General features: G+C 36.9%; 1 long non-coding RNA gene and 1 pseudogene across 1 annotated transcript; both read right to left on the bottom strand.

Annotated features, from left to right (window-relative positions):
- Positions 1 to 14,373: 14,373 nt before the first annotated feature.
- On the bottom strand, positions 14,374 to 16,085 carry LOC134223717 (uncharacterized). Its single transcript, XR_009982683.1, has 3 exons — positions 16,034 to 16,085; positions 15,191 to 15,975; positions 14,374 to 15,127 (listed from the first exon to the last, which is right to left on the bottom strand). It is a non-coding gene; the product is annotated as an uncharacterized LOC134223717 (long non-coding RNA).
- A 34-nt stretch (positions 16,086 to 16,119) lies between these two features.
- LOC134223716 (DCN1-like protein 3) lies at positions 16,120 to 18,666 on the bottom strand (annotated as a pseudogene).
- Positions 18,667 to 21,543: the final 2,877 nt, after the last annotated feature.

The following is a 21,543-nucleotide window of genomic DNA, read 5'->3' as shown; positions in this document are numbered from 1 at the left end:
CAATAGGAAATAATGGGACAGGATTCTGCGTCGAATGCAACTTGTTGCGAGCAAATCGGTTAGGGTTAAGTGCCTGAAAAGTGGGCTAGACTTTTCCACTCGTTGTTGCCTAAAAAAAAGTATTTTGACCATAACTTCTGAGCCCATAGTCCGATCCGGCCAATTGTCAATAGGAAACAATGGGACAGGATTCTGCGTCGAATGCAACTTGTTGCGAGCAAATCGGTTAGGGCTAAGTGGCTGAAAAGTGGGCTAGACTTTTCCACTCGTTGTTGCCTAAAAAAAAGTATTTTGACCATAACTTCTGAGCTCATAGTCCGATCCGGCCAATTGTCAATAGGAAACAATGGGACAGGATTCTGCGTCGAATGCAACTTGTTGCGAGCAAATCGGTTAGGGCTAAGTGCCTGAAAAGTGGGCTAGACTTTTCCACTCGTTGTTGCCTAAAGAAAAAGTATTTTGACCATAACTTCTGAGCCCATAGTCCGATCCGGCCAATTGTCAATAGGAAACAATGGGACAGGATTATGCGTCGAATGCAACTTATTGCGAGCAAATCGGTTAAGGCTAAGTGCCTGAAAAGTTGGCTAGATTTTTCCACTCGTTGTTGCCTAAAAAAAGTATTTTGACCATAACTTCTGAGCCCATAGTCCGATCCGGCCAATTGTCAATAGGAAACAATGGGACAGGATTCTGCGTCAAATGCAACTTGTTGCGAGCAAATCGGTTAGGGCTAAATGCCTGAAAAGTTGGCTAGACTTTTCCACTCGTTGTTGCCTAAAGAAAAAGTATTCTGACCATAACTTCTGAGCCCATAGTCCGATCCGGCCAATTGTCAATAGGAAACAATGGGACAGGATTCTGCGTCGAATGCAACTTGTTGCGAGCAAATCGGTTAGGGTTAAGTGCCTGAAAAGTGGGCTAGACTTTTCCACTCGTTGTTGCCTAAAAAAAAGTATTTTGACCATAACTTCTGAGCCGTCCGATCCGGCCAATTGTCAATAGGAAACAATGGGACAGGATTCTGCGTCGAATGCAATCTGTTGCGAGCAAATCGGTTAGGGCTAAGTGCCTGAAAAGCTAGACTTTTTGCGCACATACACACACATACACACACACATACACACACACACACACACACACACACACACACACACACAGACATCACCTCGGTTCGTCGAGCTGAGTCGATCGGTATATAACACTATGGGTCTCCGAGCCTCCTATAAAAAGTTTGTTTTTGGAGCGAACATATAGCCTTTACGTATACTTTGTATACGAGAAAGGCAAAAACCGAAACTCTTCTAGTACACTATCTCCAAACCTGAGATAGGTCCTTGGCCACCGGTAATGTTCCGGGTTTTCCAAGGGTACATTCAAGATCCATTTTTTCCACTGCTTGTCATTTCATGGATTTCATGTGACGTTTACTTCCATCATGTTTCATGCTTTATCCAAAAACTAGAACTAATATGCCGATCAATGGTGGCTGTAGATCGAGAATCCATCAAAACTACGCAGAGATATGGCCATTTCCGTAAAAACGGTCCCGGAAACATGACGAAATGATAACAGAATGTATGCAAATATAATGCAAATATGTATGAGTATCTAACTTCATGGCTTTGCGAGACGTAATCATCGTCAGAAACATTTCCAAAATGATAGTGTCCACTGCCACCCTTATAGCAGGTTCCAAGGACCTTCTAGGAGGAGCCGGTCTTGGCACCATCTGGAACCAATGCATATATGGGTGTCAAAGGAGCCCACTCGAGGCTAGCTGGAGACCCGTCGTAGTAAATTTTTTCACCGTTATTCCTTCTGGACTTCCTTCCTCCTGGAAATTTCCTCCGGGGATTTATACTTGCAGTCGAGGAAATTCCTTGAAATTCCCACCAGGAATCTCTTGACAAAATCCTGCAGGAATGCTTCCACAGTTTTTTTTCCTCTGAAGGATTTTTGTAACAACATCCGAAAGAATCCGGAGAATTCTCTTGAAAAAAAAAACTAAATTTTCAAATGAAACCACAAAAGAAATTATAGGGCAATATTCCAATAAAAAAATCCCGAAAGATTCTGGAAGAAATCCGAAAAGTATTCTGGGAAACTTGCTGAAGATTCTTAAAAGAACACAAAGATTGCTGGGGAACTCCCGAGATCCTAGATGAATTTCCAAAACAAATCATGTTTAAATGAACGACAGAAAAGAGAAACTTGCGGGAGATTTTCTGGATGAACTACTTGAAGAACATACTGAACAACTACTAAAGGAACCTTCTGAGAGATTCCTGGAAGACCTTCTCCCTGGAATAACTTTCAAAATACCGTGGACCCCCGGTAATATGACCGTTTTTAATCTGAACACTTTTTAATTTGAACCCCGTTGGTTTGAACATCGTTCAAATTAAAAATGATTCAAACGTCATTTACCACGTGGAATCGAGAGAAGAAAAATTGAACATCATGAAACGGAACGCAGAATCAAAACAAATCAGCAAAGAGAGCAGCCAGGAACCAGTTTTCTGATGCTTATAGAGTAACCAGAAGTTCAAATTAAAAATGAACCTCGTTAATTTGAATGAGGTACCGTTCAAATTATCGGGGGTCCACGGTAAAAACAGTAGAATTTTCTTCGCAAAAAATCCATTAACATTTTGAGCTCTAGCGGGCGCCGGTGCGCATCGCTCCTCATTATAGCTGTTCTATTTCTGTAATCTTCTTCGCGGAGTTGAACTGGGCCACTAGATCCAAAAAATTGAATAATTCCTTTGCTATTTAATCTACGTTGAAATTGTTCTGAAAAAGAAAAACAGATTTTCTGCTAATTTTTATCAATAACAAAGTGACGTTTCACAAAATAACAACCCTGTATATGGAAATTTAACAACCCAGTGTGGGGCGCTAAATTTGGAAACTCACGGCTAATTTTGAGTTACGTTCTTATTTTACATTCCCGTTTAGATACCTCCGGTGTAAAAGTGGGTCCCTATAAAGGGCCCGGAATTACCGATAGCGACCCAGATGAGGACTCCCGTGGAGGTGCTCGACTCAATACCAAATTTTCAAAACGACTATCTGCTTTTGTAAACAAAGATTCAAACGTCGATTTGACGAATCTGATCGCACTCCCACGCAAACCAACACCACCAACAGGTAGTTTAAGCTTTCACCTGCCCATTGATGGTGTTGGTTTGCGTGGGTGTGCAATCAGATACGTCAAATCGAAGTTTGAATCTTTGGTTGCGAAAGCAGATAAGTCGTTTTGAAAATTTGGTATTGAACTAAAATATATCTCGCGTAACATATGATTACGGCTTATGAATCAAAACCATGATTTTTGATTTTCTGGCATAAACGATTGCTTTGTAAATAATTCTTCATCCTATGTAAAACGCCGTACTTGATATCTCCTAAAAAACACATTTATTGCTATTTTGAGTGGACATCTCATGAACCATTTGCACCATAGTGGTTTTTAAGCCCTTTGTTGGCGCCCTCAACTACCATGCGGAATGTTTGCTTTGGTTTTTAGGCCATTCACTTTATATTGTTTATTTAGAAAAACTAGCTCCAAATTATTTTAAAATGTATATTCTTACTAGGTTTTCGATATATCGCATAGCAGATGCTGTGGCTAACAAATCCGATGGTATTACTAGCTTTGGGCAAACGGCTTAAAAACCAGACGTGTTGCCGGTAATGCGAGTAAATGGCGCGATTTTTGTTTGTTTTGTTTTGGCACTTAATCTTTATCTGTTATAATATACCCATTTACGTATAGCATTGGGTCAATCTGGGAAACGAGGGCTAGATTATAATATTGTATGTACGAACTTTCTTCTGGAAGGAGATTCTCTAATCATCCCGCACGAAAATAAATTTTCTTAATGATTATATTTGCCAATACACATACATTTTTGCCATTGCGATTTCTGTATAAACCATATGCATTGTTCAGATGAAGGTTATGAGACATTCGAATTATATTCATAACATGAAACTTATACATTTCATGTCCATTCCGAATATCTTATATTAGATTTGCAATAACATTCATGCGGTTGTCGCATGAATGTCATTACACAAATAATAATGAAATAATTGAAATCGTTTATGAATTTCATTTACTGGTTCATGTCATATTCCTGTTTCTCCCGCCTTCAGAATTAGCTCAATAAAAAAATAAACAAATTAATAGTTTTGTTTTCAACTTTTATTATTTTAATCTGCAGTTCGTTCTTCAGTTTTCCATACTTCATCGTAGTTTGAGGGTTTCACGGCATATTTACTGTGAGTCACCGATGCACAGAATCATATTATGAGGAACGCTAAGAACATTTTTATTGTCACAGTAATCGTTTTCCTGAGCACTTTGAGCCATCACGATACTCTTTATACTGAGTCAGTGACCAGCCGGAAGGAGCAGCCTTGCACATCAAGCTCCCGCTGTTACTAATACGAGCTACTGGATTCTCGAGTGTAACTATCGATTCAGCTGCTGGACGATGGTGGACCAATAGCGCTGCAAAAAATAATATATCTCAGCTGCTGGCTTCTCTCAACATATTGTCATGAGTTTTTATACTAAAGATTCGATAGGATGTTCCGGTTTTAACTAGGAAAAGCAAATTTGGAATATTCGTTTACGAATGTTAGCTCCAAGGCTGCCGAACAAAGCTAAAATAGATCAATTATAATAAGCATTAGATTCCATAAAATATTTACCTGTTTAAATGCTCGGTAATGTTCCAGCAAGTTTCTAGCGCCATGTTTTTTGCAATTCCACTTCGAGTCGAAAGTATAAGTTTATCCTTATACATTTTCGCCATTAGGCAAAACTTATACTTTTTATTGTCAAATGAAATACAATATACCAACATGCTAAATACATAACATTCAAATATGAAATGATCATTATTGGATGAGCAATAAATTTCATGCTGGTATACGTAATAATGGATATGAATCTAATTTAATAAATAAAACAAATGCTTTTTTTTACGTGCGTGGATTCCCATAAGTGTTTCTGCTTATGGAACCACCCCACCCATTTTTGGCCGTTCATACAGGAGTCTGATGAAATACAAACAATAGTACAGTATCCCCCCGCTTATCCGGACCTCGCTAGTCCGACGGCTCGTTAGTCCGGATCTCGCTAATTCGGAATTTTCCGGATTAAAAAGTATCAACACCCATTTAAACACATTATGCTGTCAGTTTTCAAATTTGTGCTGTGATTTTGTTTTGGTTCATTTGTATGGATTTGACAGTCGGATTAACGAGAGAAATCCCGATAGTCCGGCCATACATTTGTCGGATCAGCGGGGGTATACTGTATTATCATGATCAAATCGTTTGTCAGATATGGCCAGTGCTATCGGCAGTTGCCTTGTTACAATAGATAGTAATATCATCATCATCATTATCATCATCATCATTTACGTATAGCATTGACATAGTTTCGGCTACAGTGACTATAATAACAGTGTCGTCAAGTGTCAAAATTGGAACAGAATCAGCTGTCAGTTCCATACAAATGCGCGTTCCAAACGAGCAGGAGACCTGTCAAAAGTGGAATATGACGTTACTCCCCGCATAATAAAAAACAACATGTTATATGGTCGGAATCATTATTACGATGTAAGATATAGCTTCACAGTTTATGTTGCGGTTATCGAATACTTTTCGATCGATTCAACCATAACTGCTCGACAACATCACTAAATGTCAACATATAACATGCTGTCTCTAAAATGTTCTTTATTTCCTGCATTATATGTCAACAATTTATCATACTGTTGAGCGAAAATTTTGCACGTGAAAACAGACGATTTTTTATTTGTCAAATAACCGTACCACAAACTGTTAAAACTTTATATGAGATTGTTCATTTACAGTTGTCAACAGTAAAGGATACTGTTGTCGACCGCACGGGAAAATATCCATGTACAGTTTGTATTTATGCGGGTCTTCTTATAGGACTCTAGTTTCGGCAATGAAATGAGTTTCTACTTCAATTAATGAATTATTGCGATTTGCAAATAAAATTAGCATTGCAGACAACCTGCAAGCAACTTGCACAGGAACGAGCTGTCAAAATTCATGGTGATTTGTCTGTTTTAGGCGTGTTATTCATTGCATTCACGTTAGTTTTAGTTTGATGTGTACACTGTTAGTTTCGATTACCGAAGTCGGTAAAATTTTACTGGGTTTTTGAACAGCTGACTTAACTCGGTAATTTTAATGCTACGTTTTGACAGGGCAAGTGAATTGAACAACTCAGTTGAATTCAATTGACTTGCCAAAAGTTGAACATGTTCAACTTTCTTTTCGTTCAAGTGAATTGAATTACGGTGTTTACACGTTCCATTCGCGTTCGATTCAAGCGACTTGCTCAATTCACTTGCCTTGTCTAAACGTAGCATAAATGCTACTGAAAAGTCGGTAAAGATTCGAGCTCATGAAATGTCAAATAATAACTGACTTTCTCGGTAATTTTTTTCGTTCACTGGGGTTTACCGAAATGTCCAGTTATTGAACTCGTTTATTTTGTATAAATAAACATCATAAATATTTTGTGGAATATAATAAAAAAATTGACTACATATGTTAGAATAATAAGAACAAAAATGTATCGTTACTTCAACGATAGTCATTGAAATGAGTTTACGTGAATTAACAATTTCTTACTAGATTTGACAATCAATTTCGGTTCTGATTCCATTCTGGAGGTCTATTTGTTCTCGACAATAACCAAACTGCCAAGTGCTGCTTGGGTATGGATCCCTACTACTGCTTGGGAATGGATTTCCGTTGGTAACCTGATAGTTTACGGCTAATGGAAACAGTAGCAACCGGCATATATGTAAGGGCCGAAACGAACCAAAACTTCTGCGCAATTATCAGCGGTATTTTTTTTCGATTCCGGTCTTCAAATCAAGGTGCTATCGAGGGTGCCTGCTCAAGATTGTACGATTCCTCAAAAGTCCTGCGAAGAAAAAACACCAACTGTACCGTTTGATTCTAGAACCTTGAAAAAATGCGAGAAAATGGAAGTTTTGCCTTTTCAAACCACGAGCTCAGTTGACGTTTAGTTTTGAAACGCATTGTCAGTAGAAAAATATCAAAATACCGTAATTTCGGTATTCGTGTTTACTGACTTTTTAATCTATTCAGTAAACATTAGTAAACATTCACTTATTACAATAAAGTCGGTATTAATCATTACCGAATTCAGTAATTAATTTTGCTTAATGCTGACCGTCGGAAAGAATTTGTCGAATTACCGAGTTTTCAGTATTTTTTACGTTTTACGGTTCGAAAACCGTAAAAAAAATTACCGAACAAGAAAGCCGTGATTAAGTGTGTACTAATGTAGCATTTCTTGATATTGAGGGCGCATTTGATAACGCTTCTTATTCGTCTATAGGGTCAGCAATGTTGAGGAGAAAATTCGACCCATGCATTGTTACCTGGGTACATGCTATGCTAGCTAATCGGAAAATCTCCTCTGAGCTTAGCGGTTCATACATCACTGTTAAAGCAACAAGGGGGTGTCCGCAAGGCGGAGTGCTTTCTCCTTTGTTGTGGTCACTGGTGGTGGATGAGCTTCTAGACAGCTTAGAGAGAAGAGGCTTCGAAGTGGTTGGATATGCTGATGACGTTGTCATTATTGTACGAGGCAAGTTCGAAAGTGTTATCGTGGAAAGAATGCAATCTGCCCTAAATCACACTTTTTCCTGGTGTCAAAAGGATCAACTAGGCATAAATCCTACAAAAACTTCCATTATCCCTTTCACCAAACGGAGAAAGGTACAACTGAAACCCCTTTTCTTGAATCAAACACAATTAGTTTATTCAAGTGAAGTAAAATATCTAGGTGTCATACTCGACGCAAAGCTTAATTGGAACTCTCATCTCCAATCAGTTGTGCAGAAAGGTCTCAATACACTTTGGGTTTGTTCAAAAACCCTTGGTAAGAGATGGGGCCTAAAACCAAGTATGATCATGTGGATATATAAAACCATTGTCCGTCCCAGGACAACTTACGCTTCCCTTGTCTGGTGGCCTAAAACTAATGAGGCTGCTGCAAGGGCTAAGCTCAACAAAATCCAACGCACCGCTTGCATTGCCATCACTGGTGCAGTTCGTAGTACACCCACTTTGGCCCTAGACGCAATGCTTCACCTGCCCCGGTTAGATCAATTCATAAAGCTGGAAGCGGAAAAAAGTGCTCTAAGGTTAAAGAGAACAAAAACACTGCTGTCAGGAGACCTTACGGGTCACCTCAGCATATTAAATTGAAGTAACAAGGGAGCATTCATGTATAACGTCTGCTTTATTCGGTGTCTTTGAGTGTTCTGTGTTACAATAATTAAGTGTTGGTTCTCACTATCTGACATCTCAATATTTGCCTACTATGATTCTGCCACTACAGCTCGGCCATCCTGATCAAACACATCGCCCCCGATGTGTCTGATCGACTTCCGTTCTCCATAATTTCATTTTGGTTGGATCAAATATACCCGTGAATGGCAGACGAGATAGTTGGTATTCATCTATGTCACTAATAACATAACGATTATTCGCGAGAACCTTCTTAACCACATAAGGTCCTTTGAAATGCGGTTTCAGTTTTGACGACCTACCGGAATTCGAATGATGTGGTATATATACAAGATCACCTTCTTGATAAACTGATGTGGTTTTACACTTAGAGTCATATTGCTTTTTATTGTAAATTTGAACGGCTTTGTTAACCGCTATAGCTTTTTCGCGAATTTTTGTCAAATCTCTTTGCATTTATGTGTTTGCATTTAAAACATTTTCAATATCTACATTAGCTGAGTAACGTTGATTAATTCCGAATAAAACTTGTGAAGGAGTATTAGCTATCGATCTACAAAAAGAATTATTGATAAAATTTTCTGCATCTTGCAAAATAGGAGTAAAACCTTTGCTAGGATTCGAGTCTACTAATTTGGCTAAAACTGGAGTTAGTATCCTGTTGAACCTCTCCACCTGACCATTAGCTTGAGGGCAAGCAGTAGCTGTAAGAATATGTTTAATATTGAAGTCATTTAAAAATTCTTCAAAACTATTTGATGTATAACAGCTTCCGCGATCTGAGACTAGTTGAATAGGTAATGAATAATTAGAAAAATACAACCTTAGATGCTTTAGTACTTCGCTTGTATTTGTAGTTTTACAAGGGTATAATTTTAAATATTTAGAGAAAGCATCAACAACAACAAACACATATTTATATTTACAATTGGATAAACCGTTAAGGTCTGTAATGGTCAATATGCACAGTATGAAATGGTACACTCCCCTTATCTATTATATTTCTAGACCAACATTTGAAAAGGGCGTAACAGCCAAAATTTATTCCTTCTGATTCTTCGTCCACATATATAGCTATGTATGTGGACAAGGAATCAGAAGGAATAATTTTTGGCTGTTACGCCTTTTTCAAATGTTGGTCTAGATTTAAAAGACCATCTTTACTGAAATTTTTCTTTGAAAATACAATGCACTTCAAACAGTTTTTTATATATTTTGATATTGTTTCTTTCATTTTGGGAAACCAATAAGACTTGATTATATTTTCATATACCTTTTCACTGCCAAAGTGCCCAAAATCGTCATGATACATTTTTAAAACTTGATCAATCATATTTTTGGGAACGTAAAACAACAAGCGGCTTCGTTTGGTTTTCTTGTACACAATTCCATTTCTTAATTCAAAATCTTTGTGTTCTCTTGTTTCTAACAGTTGACGAATTGCTTCTATATTAGAATCCTGAACTTGACTTGCAATTATAGCCCGTTCAAAAGAATTACTTTCATCCTCAATAAAACATAATTCTGGAATTCTAGATAAAACATCAGCGTGTTTCATGAGAATTGAATTTCTGTGTATTATGTCGTAATCATATTCTGATAGAAAAATCTCCCATCGTGCTATTTTAACATTAATATCTTTCTTTTTAAAGTTTCTTTTAAAGCAATACAATCAGTAACAATAGTAAACTTGATTCCTGAAAATAAATATGAAATCTCTTAATAGAGTTGACCACTGCTAGTGTTTCCAACTCAAATGAATGTAATTTTGCTTCATGACTATTTGTTCTTTGACTATAATACATAATTGGATGCAACTTTCCATCTTTTTGCTCTTGCATCAGAACACCACCGAATCCATGAGAACTGGCGTCAGTGTGAAGTTCTGTTCTGGCATAAGGAGAATATACTTTCAAAACGGGGTCAGCTATTAATTTGTCTCTTAGAGTTTCAAATGCTGTGAATTCTGATTCTTTGAAATGAAATTCTTTTTTATCTCTTTTCAATAAATCATATAGAGGAATTTGAGAAATTTGCGATAAATTTTCTGAAGTAACTAGCCAAACCAATGAATTTATTCACATCATGGATGTTTTTGGGAACTGGAAATTTTTTAATATATTCAATGTGTCTATCACTTGGTCGAATACCTGATTCATCAATTTTATATCCAAGATATTCAATTCTAGTTTTAAGAAATGAACATTTGCTCAATTGTAGTTGCAAATGATTTTTATTCAAAATTTGAAAAACTTCTTTCAAAATTTCCAAGTGTTCTTCAACTGTTTCAGTTGCGATTAATATATCGTCCATATAAATTTTGATTTTGCCTTTTTTTAAAAGATGCTGAATACTGTATTTATAAATCTCATAAACGCAGAGGGGCGTTACATAGTCCAAACGGAACGCGTGTGTATTCAAACTGGCCTACATGTGTTACAAAAGCAGTAAATTTTTGTGAATTTTTATCAATATGAAGATGGTGGTAACCGTTCTTTAAATCCAATGTAGTAAAATATTTTTCATTCTTTAAACTCTCCAATTGTTCTTCAATTATCGGCAAAGGGTATCTATCTTTAACGGTAATCTTGTTCAATTCCCTGTAATCCACACAAATTCTCCATGATTTATCCTTTTTCTTTACTAAAACTATTCGACTAGCGTAAGGTGAATTACTCTCTTTAATAACACCGTCTTTCAATAATTTATCAATTTGAGATTCAACTTCTATTTTTGGCTATGTGACAAACGTCGCGGTGAAAAATTGAATGGTCGTTTATCTGTTAGTTCAATATTCATTGAGTAACATAAATCTAGATTAGATGGAGTTAAACGACTGTTGTTATATTTATCAAGGAATAGAGATTTGATGCTTCGTATATCCGTTAATGAAGTTCCGTCATCACCAATATCTAATAGATCCACGTCAGTTTTCAAGAATGTGTCTGTACTTACCTCTATATTGTTAATTTCAAACAGTGGATAATCTGCACAAGTCACCGACTTCGAAGAAGCTTCTGTAATTAATTGGTTTTTGACTGCAAATTGCAATGTTCGATCGTCATACCCAACTATCAAGTTATTGCGCTTAACGAAATCCGATCCCAAAATACACATCGGGCGCATTGTGGAATCTGGCACAATCTTGAACTGTAAATTATAAATATAATCATCAATTACAATTTCTGAATCAAAAATACCCAAAATATTCAGTTTTGAATTATTTAAACCTACATATGAATTTGAAAATGTTTTATGATATTGAATTTTATCTGAAACAAAACTACTTTTGATTAAACATATAGGACTACCTGTATCAAATAAAGCATCTGATTTAATTAAATGATTATTAATTCTTATTAAAATGTTGAAATATACTTGTTCTATACTAACCCTACCGTGATTGTGTTGTGTTACTCGTGTAGAACATTGTTCTTCATTGATAATTCCTCCGTCGAAGCATGACCACGCTGCAACGTTTCGAGTATTCGATTGCTGCCAACCAACATCCCGAGAATGAGAATTTTGTTGACTACTTTGAAGCCTGTCCTGCGTCGCACGATTTAAACTTCCGCATGGATAACATCTTCTGTTACTTGAATCTTGTAGCGATGAACGCATCTGCATCTGGTTTTCATAACGTAAGATTGCATCCAGTAAGGATTCCACATCAGCAAATTTCATAGTACTCAGAGCCATCCTCAAATTAAAGTCCAATAAGCCATTAATTATATACTTGATTATAACTGTTATGCTCAGGTCAACAATTCTTGCTTTGGAAACGATTTCATAAACGAAATTTTCATAACTTTCATTCGGCTTCTTCGTCCGCTTCATCAACTCAATGTGAACATCCACCTCATCTATTCTATTCTAGTAGGAAACGCTCGTATTATACGTTGCTTGAAATCAGCCCATGCAGTAATATTTTCTTCAATACTTTCAAACCATATTCTTGGAACCGGTCCTAATCGCATTACTGCATAATGCAGTGCAGCACGTTCATCCCAACCGTACATACTTCCTAAACTTGCAATCTTCCGTAACCATTTTTCTGTTGTTGTCATTTTTGGATTGAACTCGGGAATTAAATTTCGTACATCCTCAGGGTGCAGAAACATTTGGATGACGCCTGATTGAAACATTTCTGGTCTTGAAAAAAACTTCTGTTGCGCCAGATAAAAAAAATCTTTACGACTTTACAGGTTCAGAGTTTCAGGTTCATCCCACTTCTGAAATTGAAGTAACAAGGGAGCATTCATGTATAACGTCTGCTTTATTCGGTGTCTTTGAGTGTTCTGTGTTACAATAATTAAGTGTTGGTTCTCACTATCTGACATCTCAATATTTGCCTACTATGATTCTTCCACTACAAATGAATTTACCATAAATCCCGCAATAGGAATTTGTAGTGACTGGATGGAAACGGTAGTCAATTATGATTTACCTTACGATGTGTTCATTCCTTCCCGCCAGGAGTGGGAAGGAGGTGGACCCAGCGTTCCAACAGGCTCTATAAATTTCTTCACAGATGGTTCGAAAATGAATAATCTGACAGGATCCGGAATCTATGGCCCTACAACAAAAATTTCTGTCCACTTAGGACAGTGGCCCACAGTATTTCAGGCGGAAATATATGCAATATTAGAATGCGTGTTATTATGCCTGAGGAGAAAGTATAGATTTGCAAAATATGTATTTTCTCTGACAGCCAAGCGGCACTTAAGTCGCTTAATAACTACACTTGTAACTCAAAGCTAGTAGAATCTACCTATATTGGATCCCAGGACATACGGGTCTAGAGGGAAACGAGATTGCTGATGAGCTAGCCAGGAATGGATCTAATGAAAGGTTCATTGGCCCTGAGCCCTTCTGCGGGATCTCAGACTGCTCTGTAAAAATGGAACTGAACAAATATATGGTCAGTCAAATCACATCAAACTGGAATGCACTTCCCCATACGAGCCAATCCAAAAGGCTCATAACGATTAACCCCAAGAAAACCCAACAACTATTAGGTCTCAACAAAAGGGATCTCAACATCCACACCGGTCTAATAACTGGACACTGCCCCAGCAGATACCATCTACAAAAGATCGGAGCAATCCGAACCTCAAATTGCCGCTTCTGTGACGAGGAGAGAGAAACATCAGAACACATCCTCTGCTATTGCAGTGCATTTACCCAATGTAGGTTAAAAATTCTCAGCAAGCCCTTTTTAGGGCCTGCTGACATATGGATCTTATCCCCCAAGGACGTGGTTGGCTTCATAAAGCTAGTCTCGCCCGAATGGGGGAGTCACATACTGTAACTCAGGATCTCTATTCATCAATAATAGATGGTCTTGAGTTCAGTCGATACCAAGGTATCTCAGTGACAAACATGTTACTGAGATAACTTGCGTATTTCACAGCAAAAGGGTATCCCGGATAAAAAATATCATTGAAGAATCATAAATTTTACTGTTACTACACCATTTGGAACAAAATATTTACCACTGAATGTAATGGAAATTTTACTATAAAATTGCATAAGAATGAATTGTTTTGCACGATAAAATCAATGGTAAATGGGACTTTTACAATAAAAAATAGGGGTTGTTATGTATCTTTACAATAAAATTTTTGAAAATTTTCCATACAAAATTCAGAGCAAAACAATTGATTTTACGGTTCTTCAATGGGATGATTTCTACGAATGAAACAATAGAAAACAGTGTGTTTTAAATGTTTTTCCTTACTTTTTTTATTGTTTTCCAATAGAAATACAATCGGATTAAGAATAAATTTTTCTCTGTTATTACAATAGAAATTCAGTAAAATCTAATATTTTACAATTTATTTTAATAACATCTTTACAAAACATCATTACATTTTATAATATATGAATTCATATTATAAAATGTAATGATATTTTGTAATGGTATAAATAATTTTTTGCATCTCACAGGAAATGTGGATTTTTTCCTATAATAAAATATATCATAGAACAAAAAATCACACTGTAAATTTAATTTGAATTTAATTCAAATTTAATCTTCTTCACTTTTGGTTTAATTTTGATTTATTCCTATTAATTTTAATTCAATTAATAAATTGTATAGCGCAGGAATAGTGCATGAAAAGACACTGAGTTTAGTACGAGGCACTGAAGACGGCGTTTATGTTGAAGTTACAATCAAGTGGTGGAAATGGGTGAGATAGTACTAACTCGTCTTATGAAATGTTAAATTTAATTTCAATTTAATTTTATTTTTTTTCTTAAGTTAAGTTTTAATTTAATTTAATTAATCTATCTTAACGGTGCCTTCCTTTCTTTGACGTAGATTTGTGCACACTCGGGGTGTCATTGAAAGTTAGATACTGCTAGATACACATAATCACTTAATGTCTGAACTATTTCATTCGAGAGAAAGGCTTTATCTACAGCTGGTACGTATTGAAAAATTTAAGAACACTGTTTTCGAATGGCTTCCAAAGTCAGCTGAAAAGTTATGCACGTTGACTGGGAACTGCTGCAACTGTCTAACGCATCCATTTAACTTTGGCACAAATACAATGAACGATGCACGGTTAATGGTCGGCGTCACATAGCACGAGAAGTTAGCATCCAGCGGAAGGTTGGCAAAGACTTTGTAGCTCAACATAACACGCATCAAACCGTAGTGGTTTGCCATTTCGTCTGCCTTTGAAGTCACTTTCGATCGTATCTTGAAGCTCTTTCAGAGCTGACATGCAGTTACTCTGGTTTTCATCTAGCTTTTTATCTCTTTTTATGAACGCTGTAAGAACAAAAACTTTATAGAGTAAACAAAAAATAATAACGGAAGTAGTACCTCACTTACCCGTCTACTTGGATAGAATCGAACAAGCCGGATGTTCCGCACTACTTGTTGCCGCAACGCCATCCGTCGAGTAACGATTGACGAAGGTGATGCGATTCACTGACTTGTCTTTTCTCGGTTAACGGCAGCAATTACTGTTGTCAGAATTAGACTGACTCTTAGCCAATGCATTTGAACCGTCCTTCGCAAAGGATGAATTCAAATAGTGCGACGGAGAAGATGACGACTGGTGTTCCCATCGGCCGGGATTCAGTGAAGCCAAGAAGGATGTCATTTTGGATGAAGCCCCAGAAAATCGAGATCGGGAACTGGATGATGGCGTCACATGGGGTGTTTCTGCCAGAAGACGATCCTTGCGTTTTCCCATTATAAATCAGGTATGCATGACCGACGATGTTGTTGAAGAACCGGACGGGGTTCAATCCACTAGCGACTGACTGCTGTCCACTTTCGAAAGCAGTGCTTGTGGCAGTATTTGAACTATGTGTTGTTTGGGGTTTTGCTTTGGTGGAACCATGCGCTTAAGTATAAGGATGTCGGACACCTTCAGCTGTCTGGAACTGTGAAAGCTTGTATCGTTATGGGATGCACACTCAGTTGTGGTCAACAAAGGCAGATGAGACCGAAACCGGTGACATCTGAATACCCGGCTCCGCATGTGGAGCGATCCGGGAACCGGGCGTATCCGGGAAATGGTGTGCCTGATTGCTCCATCGGTAAATCGTTCACATCAACAATGTTTCGAACAGCAATACCCAAATTATGAATTGCTTCAGCAGGATAAGCTGTAATATTGAGCTAAAAAAAGATTACAGAGAATATTTCGAATTTCATGCAACATACCTGTAATATCACCAGGTACCGTGTGTCGAGTAGGAAGAGGCCAAGAGGTTGCACACAAAAAAAAATCGTTGGTAAAATTAAGAGAAACGTTGGTAAAAATAAGAATTTTAGTTAGTGATTTTCAGTAGAAAGTAATCGACTGTTAAATTTACCAACAAAAAAATGTTGTTCCACGATGAGCAAATTACAAGTTTTCTTCTTAAATTTAAGTGTGTTTTTTGCTATTCAGATTGAATATTGTCGCTTTCAGAATGAAAGTTATGCGTATATTTAGGTTCATAGTTTTCTTTTCAATCAAAAATGTTATTTATGAAACGAATTCACTGTTCCATTTAATTTCAATATACTTGATTTCAAGTATAGTGAAATTAAATGGAACTGCACGAATAATAAACAAGCATTCGAAACATTTATTTATAAGATTTTTCTCCTGAATATAAATAGCAAGTAAGCATGAACTGATTACATAGTAAGTACATATTTTTTATACTCGATACTGTATCGATCTTCTCTATCATCGTCTTCAACATTAGTGAGCTGATATGAAATTTGTTTTCTTACAGAATTTAGCAAAAAAATTTACTGTACACAAGACAAACGCAGAAAATGCATGCTTTCTGCTGCTTCAACATTAAAGTAGTCGAAATGTTCGATCTATATGAGTAAACACAAAAATAATAATATTAATCATACTGTGCATTGCTATGACCTCTTCTTGTTCATTTGTAGGGACTTCTAAATAATATCTAAAACATAACCTTTCTAAGTAATTTAAGTGTGTTCGAAATGCAATGGACATGAGTGCAGAAAGCTTATGGTTGGTGAAAACATAAAAAAAATATGAGATCATTAAACGCACGCGCGAGCACTACGAAATTCAGCAAAAGGCAATAAAGATTTTGAAACGCATTTTTTGTGTGCGGGGATTTGCATCTGATGGCGCTGTCCTCGAACTGCGAAACTATGAATTATTGTTGTCGTACTCCGGGACCCTAACGCTGGTTTCTACTCCATCGGTGCCGTCAACTCCGCCACCCTCCAAATTCTTTGAGCTGGCCAGCTTCAACTGTTCCTGTTCGTACTTGACAAAGTCGTCGAATAAACTGGGCCACGCTTCGGTATCATCGTACTGTGTAACATCACAGGTATCCACAAAGTGAACACCAACCGCCACAGACCGAACCGGAATGTGAATCTTTACAGATGCTTGAAGTCCTCGGAGTCGGTTTTCAGCTTCTCCACCATCTGCTCCAGCCGGAGCTTGATGTCGTCGATGTCGGCGTCGTTTATCTTCTGCAGGCCCTGGATGAAATCCGACTTGGTGAACTGACACATCTGGGATGCGTCCAGAGGCCACGCCAGCACCAGGATGGTGGAGTTGTCTGGCTTATAACCTATATTATAGCACAGCCGCTCGATGCCTTCTTATAAGATTGCGTCCTCCTGGCCATACTTGTACTCCTCGAACAGCTTGTTCAGATCGTTGTCGGAGATTTGCGTCGCGAGATCTTTGCCTGGAAAACTGCCACGATCCGGTAGTGCGTTTATGTTCCCGTTAAGTAATCCATTCGTTTTTTTTAAACTCCCGCTTTTCCTTTCAGAACCCATTGAGGTCAAACGTATTGGGCTGGTAGCTAGTAAATAATCCGTTCCGTTAACAGCCGCTTCCGTGTCGGTGATAGCCGTTTCCGGTCCGGCTACCACCCCGGAAATCTCTTCCACGTTATTCGCCGTCGCATTTGCTGGCGATTTGAAGCACGTCAGACAGCTTCCGTTTTGTTGGGGCCGTGCCACCTGAAAGAATAAGAGCAAATTTGATCGATCATGATTAGTATACTTTGTGGTTCCTTGTTCCGTTTACGGCAACAGATTGCTTAAGACAGTCAATAACAGAGTTTTAAGGGATATAATATCAATTCAGTAGAAAACCGAATTAGCCGAATTGATACGCTGTATGAGATGAAAAGAGCGCACCACTTCCGAAGTTAGGTTTAGCGTACGGATTGTGAGAAAAATCCAACTGCGCTAATCGTACATTTTGGGTTTCTACTGCATTGATAATATTTACATTCAGACGTCTATCCGTTCTAGTTTTTATTTACCTTATCAAATGAATAATGTCCGGCGCCCCTGCGAACCAGCTTCATATCGTAGAAGTGTGTTTTTGTATCCCAATACAGAAACCGAGATAGAAGCACTGGTACTCGGCACCTCGCAGCAGGTTTGATGGAATGTGTCAAATTTCACGCTCCGGCATTTTTATGTAGTCGGTGGTGCTGTTATGTACATATAGTGAACTATCCTGATGAGAGTTTCCCGTCAGTCGTGTAGTCTTACGGAAGTATAGTCTTACCGATGAATGGAGTTCCAATGCGTTCCAATGTACGATCGGAGACTTGAAGTGCCGATGAGGGTTTTAATTCACTGTAGAGACAATAAAAATATGATATAATTAGATTCTCGAATGGGAAATCCGTCTTCAATCACGTCATTTTTTTGTTTTTCAAGTTTATTTACCTTGTCCTTACGGCGGATGCGATTATTGAAATTCCACCGGGAGGAACTGCACACCGGTATAATCTGTGTTGATGGGACTGCAGTTTTGAATAAGGCAAAAAACTAGACCGAACTATGGAGTGGATCGAAATAAATTTTCTCCCGAAGCGGGAACTATTATTATGGTGGACAATTAGTTGCCAAATGGATATTATTTTTAGCAAGTGTTGCCAAACTTCAGGAATATTTGGATACTATTTAAATATTTTTTATCTGTCAAATGAAAAATTTTGACTTTGGAAATCACAATTTTTCGTTCAGAAAAAAACTTTCAAATTAAAAGTTTTATTTTGAAAATAAAAGTTTCGCTACTCAAAATTACCAAAACTGAGTAACTTTTGAAATGACAGTGCAATTTTCTTAAAAGCACAATTTTTTTTTTCTGTGTGTGCCGACCACGGTGTACGTTTTACTTTAAAGAGCACAAACGGGAAGATTTTCTGGTTTTTAATTTTAGCAGTAACCATAAAATAAAAACACAAAAATTCACACAAATGCGATTCGAAGTGATACGTCATAGGTTGACGATTACACGTTAAAATGGAACTAGTTATCTTTCGAGTAAAAATGATAAATCAAATTTTTTTTTTTAATTTGTAAAATATTATTATTAATATTAACTAATATTAACTATAGTAACATTTTAGGATTTATAATACTATGATGATACTGAAAATTAAAAAAAAGTCAAAAATGAAAGTTATTGTTATTTTATGGTTTTCAACTGTTGCTTCGATATAATATATATTTTAAAAATCATATAATTTTTAACATCAAACATGTTTTTCTTATCAACAAAATAGAATAATTTTAAATTTTGATCAAACTTTTTATTAACATTGGCGGACAATAAAAATATTATAGAATGCATTGGTAACATTAGGGTTTATTGTGGTTTTAAGGTATATACAATATATGTGTTTTTCCACCGGTAACAATCTACAATAAATGTACAGTAGATTGTTTTGTTTCCCATACAATCTACAGTATTCTATTGGTTCAAACCATACAAGGTACTGTAAATTTTTATCCGGGATATCACAATAGTCCTAAAATCTGGACGCAGTGATCTTCACCCGACAAACGAGGAAAAAAAAAAGTGTGTACATCGGAACAGTGGTGCTAACATGTTTTACTTACTTTTCAGGGGAAGTATGTCAAACATTGGCACTTTATTTATTAGTTTTATCATAGTTTCCTGTAAAAAAAATAACTTTCTATCACAATATTTTAAATGTGGAGTAAGAGCTCATTATATATTGCTTAAATAAAATGACAAATCATTATGACTTCGATTATAACATAATATTCTTGAAAGATAAATTAATCAGTAACACTGTATGCAAGCTCTTTTGCATGTTTGCTGCAACTTCGTGCATTTGGCGAACTCAGTGCCAACTGCAATAAATTAGTCATAGAAAACTTGAACCTCATTTTTTTCGGTTCAGCATTTTTCGGCCCTAATCATATGTTGCTCGAGATATTTTCTTTAAAGTCTTTTGTGTGTAAACTTTTTCTAGCAGTGTAGAGCTGGGAGCTGCGGAGAGTCAAAACGATTGTCAAAAAATCACACGTGTAAATCAACTCATACCAAAGATAGTTTATTTCTAACGAAACTGAATTATTTGGTGTCATTTCAAACCTATCGAGAAGATTTAATAAGTGAACAGCTTGATTTAATTTTACGCAGGGCTGGCATACTCCTCAGAGTAGTCGAAATGTGGGTGTCTTTTGCACTCCTCAAAAAAACCGCAGAGAGTGTGTTTCGCTTATCGCTCATTCTTTCTCTTCCACAACGCAGTGAGTCCTCTTTGTGTTTCTACTCTGCATCGAATGCATTTGTCAGACACGAAGAGTTGAGGATAAATGATGAAATAAACACACCGTGTTCCTCAATGAGTTTTGACAAAACGATGAATCAAACAGAATAAAAATAAACATTGCCAAAGAAAGTTAAATGTAGCTGTTGATACTATTTATGCGTAATAAGATATTTTTGTTTTTGCTGGCTTTTGTGGATGTCTGTGGGCAAAACTATTTAGAAGCAATTGTACTACCGCCCCACCTGCTTTAAAATAAGTTACTGACGAGACGATTTCTAAATACAATTTCCGTCAGGTAATCTTGGTAAATATAAAGGTTCTAAATTCGGAACAAAAACAGAAAACATTGAACTTATATAAAGTTCCATTATTTCATTTCAGTGCTAATTTTTTTCTTTATGTTAGCATCATGCCCAATGTACTCCTGCTGTCTACAACATTCAGAATAATGTTCACGGCCGTATGAAAGTTTTCACACAATTCTGTGTAAAATAGTTTTAGAAAAGATGTTTGATTTACGCCAAGCTAAAAATAAACAGTTTTAATTCCCCTTCCGTCTCCAGGCGAATAAAGGTTGCATGAAGAAGAAGAAGCCGAAAGATATTAGAAAAAAAAATGGCACGGGAAAGTACTCGGTGAAATTTATAAAACTCTTCTCACAAATTCTAGACATCAGTGCAATATCACATAAAATTCAAAATTATGTGTTTTTATACAATATAAGGAAAGTTCATCCCCGTACTGCTAACCGCATTTATCTAAATTGCTCCTAGAATTTTCGAGAAGCGTTTTCAAAATTTACCCGTTTGCTTTCCCGTGCCATTCCTTTCAAATATCTTTTAGCTTCTTCTTCTTCTTAATCTTTTTATTCAATCTTTATTCGCCAATTTAGCATGGAGCGCCAAACTTTATTAAAACCTCGTCCTTTCTAACTGAGACGTTAGTTAACTAATTTTCAAAAGCGAAGTATGTTTGTGTTCCAAAAAATTTTAGCGAGCTTCATAGAGGAAGAGAAGAATATTGCACTAAGTGGCACAACTTTGTGCTGGTCCAGCTCGCACCGGTATGATTCTCTCACTCTTCGTCTTCGTCCTCACTCACCGTGTTGGCTTTGTTACACGATGAGTATCA

This window comes from Armigeres subalbatus, chromosome 3 (genome assembly GCF_024139115.2).
Source record: "Armigeres subalbatus isolate Guangzhou_Male chromosome 3, GZ_Asu_2, whole genome shotgun sequence".
In the NCBI taxonomy this organism is placed as follows: Eukaryota; Metazoa; Arthropoda; class Insecta; order Diptera; family Culicidae; genus Armigeres; species Armigeres subalbatus.
This window is presented reverse-complemented; position numbering and strand designations above follow the sequence as displayed.